Genomic DNA, 7,981 nt, shown 5'->3' with positions numbered 1-7,981 from the left:
GGAGACTTCTACAAGATAAGGTACTCTCACAAAGAAAGATAAGGTACTCTCACAAAGGAGGCTCTAAAGAAAAGTATTTTAACCGACATTTTTTTATTTAGCTGTGCATTTTGCTTTGAAAGCCTGAAAACTTTGGACCATCTCTTCTTCTCTTGTTTCAAAATAAAACAACTCTAAAAAGACATCATGGGTAGAAAATACTTTGATAACAAAGAAATTTCGATTTAATCTTTTATACAAATTTGGAGAATTATTGCATGATAAATATATATGTTTACCCAATCATAATATTAACTTGTATTTTCTCTCATCTCAAATAATGAATTGAAGTATCTCTTGTACTCTCCATTAATACCATTTTACTTAAATCCATATTTTCTTCTGGCCAATTAATAAATATTTTTTTCTCTTCTCAAATAATTATGAATATATGCTTATACTCCATTTATTTTCTCCCTTTGCCATGTAGGTATTTCACACTAACAGTTGATTACCATGTTGTACCACATTAGGTGTAACAATACCATGTGCTACAATAGTTTTATCTTTTCTCACTTATGTTCACTACTCTTCACATCCAGCCTACATGATACCACGCTGCTGTCCAACGATTCTACAAGTCATTCAACAATTAAAAAAATTGATTAAGGGTTTGGAGAAAATGATATTTAAAAAAATATATTATATTCGTGAATTTATTTTATATTATTAAAGACAAAATTTAAATATTAAATAATGTTAGAATTTGATATTAGTTGGGCTCTTATTTGGTTTATTTGGTTTTAGGCCTTTTAGTTTATTCTTCGTTATTAACATTATTAACATGTCAAACCTTAGTAAAATGATATTTTAAAATTTTTTTATCATATATTTATATAACAAAATTTACCGTTGGATTGAATTTTTTTATCATATAGATTACGTTTATAAAATTTAATATCAATAAAAAATCATTTGATATGTTAAAGAGAATGGTCAAAATTAAGGGCTTTGTTGAATTTTTGTAAGACGATCGTTTTTATGCATCTCGTTGAAATATCAAATGATTTTCAATTGATGTTAAAATTTGTAGACATGATCTATATGATAATTTCTTTCATTCAAACGGTAGATTTTGTAATATGAATATATAGTAAAAAGTTATCGGAGATATTTTATATATATATATATATATATATATATATATATATATATATATATATATATATATATATATATATATATATATATATATATATATATATATATATATATATATATATATATATATATTCTCTTTAAAACATTGAAAGATATATACAAAAAATAAAAACAAAAATATCTCTTACTCATTTTATTAATTAAATCTCTATGATATTATTGATTGCTTTGAAAAAAAAAAATTGTGCTTCTTAGTTTAACAATTTAAAATTTATCAAAAGACTATGTGTGATAATTCACACGACGTAGGTAGATTTCATCTATCCAACAATAAATAAAAAGAATACCATAACATTTCACAAATTTATCTTCATATATTTATGTCTTTATAAGATATTTTTTTCCTTCTTATTTCTGTTTTAGGATTTTATCCATGTTTATCATGAAAGGCTAGCAAAGTAATAACAATAGCGAAAGGTGAAAGCTTAGGACAAATAATAATAATAAGATTTTTATTTTGTTTATCGTTATTTATTAGGTGAATTGATCAATTAATTGAGCCAAAGGTCAAATCCAACTCATTAAGACAGACATTTAATAGACATTATATGAGATTTAGAAAGGTTTGACGCAACTGCACAAGTGCAATAAATTTTTAATTAATTGAAGTAAGTCCAGCACAAACTTTTTTTATACTATAAATTGATCAAAAATAATTCAATTTCTACATGTAACGTGTATAGGAAGAGAACATATGGCACAAGTGATCAAGTTTGCTAAAGCTATTATCATCTTTATTTTTCTATTTCTGTCTTTAACCAATGGTGGTAATACATTTTCCTTGTTCTTATCATTATTCTTTAGATTTACATAATTTGCTTAAACATATATGATATATTTTTAACACTTTTTATTCTTGTTTAAAATTGCAGTATATAGTACATCATGTACATCTGACGAAGAATGTAAGGGTTATTGTTACTTTCTGTCTTTTTCTGCAATATGCGAACAAGGTCATTGTATATGCACATTTTGGTGAAGAGTGAAGTTGAAAACTACAATAGTATGTTAATTACTATTAAATTTGTGTCTTTATTTGTAGACCTAATGTTGTTCATCAAAAGCATATTAAATATATCATGCAAGTGATGTTATTTTTGTATGCTCTAAAATAAATTGAGAAGACAAAGGTCACTACATTCACTACGCCAAATTTGATATTTTGTAGCGCCTATTTTAATAGCACTTTTGAGGAAAGTGCTATTGAAAAGAAAAATAAAAATTTATAATAGCACTTTATTGTCGAGCGCTATCATAAAATGCTAAGAATTCGATTTTGATAGCACTTTAGGAAAAAATGCTATTATTAAACTTAAAAAAAGATAGCACTTTTTTTAAATGCTATTAATGTTCTTAACTAAGATAGCATTTCCTTTAAAAGTGCTATTATTGATTTTTATAAAATAAAAAAAAGGGTGACTTTTCATTTTGGCGCATTTGGGTGACCTTCAAAACCAAAACATACTTCGTGAAACCCTATCACCATCGAAGCCGTTCGCTTTCATCACCATCTTCGTTAACCCATCCGACCAGAGCTTCATCCTTTCACCGGTGAAACCCTATCACCACGTGAAACCCCTTTTCTCAAACGCTTCACCATCGATTCATCTCTAGTACGCTCATCCATCACCAACTTTCAGCCTTTGAAATTAAACAAACACACACATTCAAAATAAGAATAAGAAGAAGTTGAGGTGAAGAGCAAGCATAAAGATAACAAGATAAGAACCGGACCGGAATCACTTCGATTGCGTGAGTTTTTTTTCTTACCATCTCTTTGATTTCTTGACACTATCATGTTCTTTGTACGTTATTAATTCAAATTCCTCTATCAATTGTTTGAAAATGCTATTGTATGCTGTTTAATTCCATTTGGTAGCTCTAGGGATTTAGAATCTTTGGTCAGATTTAATTGAGATTGATGATGTATCTCTGAAGTTGGAGTTGAGATTTGATTAGGGAAGGGAGTATTTTTCGATTTCGCATTTGATTTCATTGTTGTTCGAGGAGTATGAACACATGGAGGCATGAGTTTATTTTAGGAAGTAAAACAGAGAAAGCGGGGGAGGTGGATTAGGGGAAACAGAGCTTGTTGTTCTTCCACTCAATTTTTAGGTATTCTGTAATAGTTCTGGTATGTATCAGTTTTGGTCTTGGCATGCCTTATGCCTTGACTTATTGTAACTCATACAAATTTGATGTGAAAAGACTCAACTTCTTTAGCTGTATTTTCCTCTACGTATAACTGCAAAAATTAATCCCCTCTAGTTAGAAAAGACTCAACTTCTTTAGCTGTATTTTTCTCTCATCGTAATACCATTTGCATTTGTCAAGAGGTTTTGGTTTACTTCTGTCAGCTCAGGATCAGGGCTCCTAGCTAATAAAGAGACTTCCAGCCTTGCATCATTATTGTTAGCTAGCTCACCCTCAAAATCCTCATCAAATACAACTAAAAGAGAGAGTGTCATATTCATATGATATTTTTGTAGTAATAAAACAAAAGTTAGCCAAGAATTGGAAAATGATACATAAAATAAACATGTTTGGTACCAGAACTGTAGGGAGATAACAATGTCATGTTCATATGATAATTTTATATTAATAAAACAACAGTCATTGGTTAAATGAAAAAGTCACTATTTTTTTAATTGCCGCAGAAAGTTAGTGATGCAGAATCTCTTTCATGTAGATAAAAGAGACATGTTAATAACTGCAAAAAGTCATTATTTGTCCCTAATTATCCTATACTAGTTATTATTTATCATTAGAACATGAGTTTCTAAACTGACATGTTTATAACTTTGATTGTGTAGAAATTTACTAATTATCCTATACTAGTTTATTCATTTGCAATTATGTTACTTTCAATTCTTTTACTTTGAAATTTTTTCAATTCTGTTCATAATGTTCTTAATGTCAGTTCTGTTACATGATACATCTACTACTGCTAGCTTCAGGTTTTACTTTCTCATGTTGCACATGGTTGTTGCTGGAGTGATGTACTAAATGTTTCTTTATCTTTCTTTTGTTGCTCAACAAATGACTGATTTCGAGCTTAAAATAAAATCTGACATGTAATTTTTTGTGACCTTGTTTGATCAGATTTATTTGAAGTTGTTGATCGAAGAGCGAAGCTGGCTGCCAGGGACATAGCGGAAGAACAATCTGATTCCAAGTCTCCAGGTTTAGATTTTAGTTCTTTTGACTTTTTCATTTGAGTTTATGGTAGAAGCCTCAAATATAGGTCCAAAAACATTGCTCTAATAGACAAATACTCTAGAACTAGCATGACTACCTGTTGTGCCTTTCAAAGCATTATCATCTCTAATATCAGTTAGTTCTTTTTAGAAAATTCCCGTGGGACTACCCTGTGTGTGTTGAGAAGGTCCAGTAATGGAGGAATACTATACATTGACAATGCACGAGATAACATGAATGACTATCCCAATTTTTTTGTAGTATACAGATTCATGAATTTGTACAACCTTTCTAAGCTAGAGGTATATGGAAATTCAAGGAATGGTTTTTGAAATTGTATGAATCATTAAATAATCTATTTAGTTCATGGAGAGTGATCATTTAAATTTGAATTATTTAGTTCTAGCATAGATTATCTGGAGAGATTGGATTGTTTTGTTTTAACTTCACTCCAAATTCATACATATACAAATATAATTTAATGAGTTATGACACGTTATTATAATCATTAATCATCCCCTAACCTTAACTAAACTAACCATTTGATCATATTAATCATCCAGTGACTTTCTTTAAAAATTTATTTTCTTCTTTTCTCAACAACTAAAACTAATATAAATTTAAAAATAAATACACTTTGTTTATCTATTAAAAAAAAGTAGAATGGATAAATTGTTAGAAATGAAGCTAAAGAATACATGTTGATATGAAGTGCAAAAATGTAAGCCAAAACTTAGGTGTTCCGTTTCATCCATTCACAGCCTCAAGGTTCTATTTTTCTTCCCTTATCTACTACTTGAACATCACTTGGCCCCACCTAAGATTTATGATATTCTTTTTTTTTTTATATATTTATAGTTTTATATAATAAAGTTCCACTAAGGGCAGTGGCAGCTCTTAGTTTTATATATAGATTGAATTCATTTGTTTTATCTCTGGATGAGGAACTCTCTCTTTTGATGTTCTAAACTTTTTTTTACTTCGGTAAGAAGTTTGTTCTTGTGCTGTGTTGTATCTTCTTTTTGATATTGTTAGAATAAACTGTACTTGTATGTATAATTGCGCTGCTACAAATGCAATGCTTCCTGATTTTGTCATTTAGGAAAGTGTGCAAGTACTTTAAAGTCAAATATTGTTGTGTGTGTAATTGCTAATTCAATGGTTAGATTGACCATGAGTTTGGCAAAAGTGTGGAAGTACCTTTAAAGTCAAATATTGTTAAACGTGTAATTGCTAAGTAATTAGTTAGATTGACCATGAGTTTGGCAAAATTACTAAGTGGTTAGACTGACTTATGCTAGCTAGCTTGTATCCTAAATATTTGTAAATTAATATTAATATGTGTGAAATTAGAAAGGAGAATGTAAATGTTCGGAAGTCTACGAAGTGTCGGAAGTGTCATTGAGTCCTTCCAAATTACTAGAGTTTGTCAAGTTATTATAGTCAGACCCAAAAAGAATAAGGGATGACAGATTCCTTACAGAAGGTGAGATTTTTTCAGACAAATTGTTTTTATCAATAAGAATATTTTGAAGTTTTTGAAGAGAATCAATTTGACTAGGTATTTTTCCAATCAGATTATTTCCCCTTAAGACTAAGCTTTTGAACTCATAGCACATTTGTTTTCATAAAACAACCTGACAGGAACCCATAGCCAAGAAGAAAATATGTTAGAAGAATATAAATTATATGTATGGCTTTGTTTGATTAGTTTTTTACTCGCAGGTTTCTTTTTGTTACGTTAAATAATTCGAAGAAGACTTGTTAGATCCACATTAAATGTTTGATTATTTTATATACTCTCTATATGATTGTACCCGTGGGTTCAACGCTTTTGGTTCTTGAAGTGTGGTTACTACTTGGTGCTTTTTTTGTTGTCGTTTCTTTTTTTAGGTGTTTTATTTTGATAATATGACTTTTTGTTTTAGGATTTAGATTAATTACTCTTAGATGGAATGCATGCATTTACAAATTTGGCTATGCAAATGCCCTCTTTTTTTAAGCACAGTAAATACTCTCTATATGTTATGATATTTGTAAACAAGAGGATTTGGTTTAATATGTTATTTGGTATTGATGGATCATAATATGTATGCAATGAGTAACTTAAAGTGTAATTTGGTATTGAATTAAATGTATATTTTTGATATTTGCACACCAATAGAATGATTTTATGTAAAAAAAAAAAGAAGTGTACCATATATTAGCGCTTTCTTTGAAAGTGCTATCAAACATGGGTCATATATTAGCGCTTTCTTTGAAAGTGCTATCAAACAAGAGTCATATATTAGCGCTTTCTTTAAAAGTGCTATCAAACATGAATCATATATTAGCGCTTTGTTTGAAAACGCTATTAAACATGTGCCCTTTAATAGCACTTAGTTTGAAAGTGCTATTAAAATCATATCAAAACACACAAAATGCATACTTCAATAGCGCTTTAGAAAAAATGCTATTAAAAACTGGTACTTTAATAGCGTTTTTAAAGTGCTATTAAACAACAAACGTTTACAATAGCGGCACGGTTAATAGCACTTTTAAGCGCTATCAAAAACAAAAAAAAAGTGCTATTAAATAGCTTATTTGGCGTAGTGATTAGAGAATATTTTTTAGGTGATTTGGTTTGTTGGTGGTGGGAAGGGAAGAGATTATGTGGGTTTTGATTATGATTTGACATTTAGTTATGTCATTCATATAGGAATCCCACAATTGAGTTGAGATTCAGTTCAGTCAGATTTTGTAGTTTCTTTGTTATGTGGATTTGTTTTGTGCCTTGTTCTTTTTTTTTTCTTTGATGTTTTGAACTTTTCTATTTTTGTATTTTGTTTAGTACGTTTTGTAATATTTTTGGTTTGGTTCTTCTAATATATCGTGTTATTTGAATTATAATGTTTATCCTATTAGGTTAATTTGTGTTTATTATTTTATTTTAAAATTGTTGATTTATAAATATTGTCAGCCGGTGAATTCTCATCTAACCTAACTAGCAAATAAGAATTGAGTATTTAATTCATTCATTTCATACTCATAAAGAAAAAAGAATAAATAAAAGAAATAGAATAATGAATTCATTTAACAATATTTTAATTATTGGTGTGTATCTATAATCATAAATGTTGTCTCACGTAAACATTATCATGTTATCCTGTTTTTGATAAGTAGTATTATTATCAAACTACTAAGGCCTACTAAGTAAAAAACCATGAAAAACATCCATATCAAGAATATTATAAAGTAACTTTTTTCTGTAATATTTTTTAATGGAGATAGGAACTCAGCAGACTAGTGTTACTCGAATTTGGGAGGCCCTTGCTTACTCAACTGAGGGTTTATGACTTCTCATGGGATTTTGTGGACAACTTCAAATAATCTATCAATTTGTCTGTCAGTATATTCTCTATGTTACCAGTATCCACAATCAGATTACACACCTTATTCTTGATAGAATAATGTGTTTTAAAAAAATTCTTGTGATGCCCTTCATCTTTGGATGATAGTAAAATTCTTTACAATACAAAATTTATCCTTTAATCAGATTCTTCCTCTACAAACTCAACCCCTGCATATTCATCGTTCTCAACTG

General features: G+C 29.0%; 1 long non-coding RNA gene across 1 annotated transcript; it reads left to right on the top strand.

Annotated features, from left to right (window-relative positions):
- The first annotated feature begins 1,855 nt into the window (after positions 1-1,855).
- LOC131639073 (uncharacterized) lies at positions 1,856-6,284 on the top strand. The gene is made up of 3 exons (XR_009294858.1): positions 1,856-1,967; positions 2,073-2,952; positions 4,303-6,284. It is a non-coding gene; the product is annotated as an uncharacterized LOC131639073 (long non-coding RNA).
- Positions 6,285-7,981: the final 1,697 nt, after the last annotated feature.

Source organism: Vicia villosa, unplaced genomic scaffold (genome assembly GCF_029867415.1).
Source record: "Vicia villosa cultivar HV-30 ecotype Madison, WI unplaced genomic scaffold, Vvil1.0 ctg.002525F_1_1, whole genome shotgun sequence".
In the NCBI taxonomy this organism is placed as follows: domain Eukaryota; kingdom Viridiplantae; phylum Streptophyta; class Magnoliopsida; order Fabales; family Fabaceae; genus Vicia; species Vicia villosa.
Note: the sequence above shows the minus strand (reverse complement) of the source record. Positions and strands in the feature narration are given on the sequence as shown.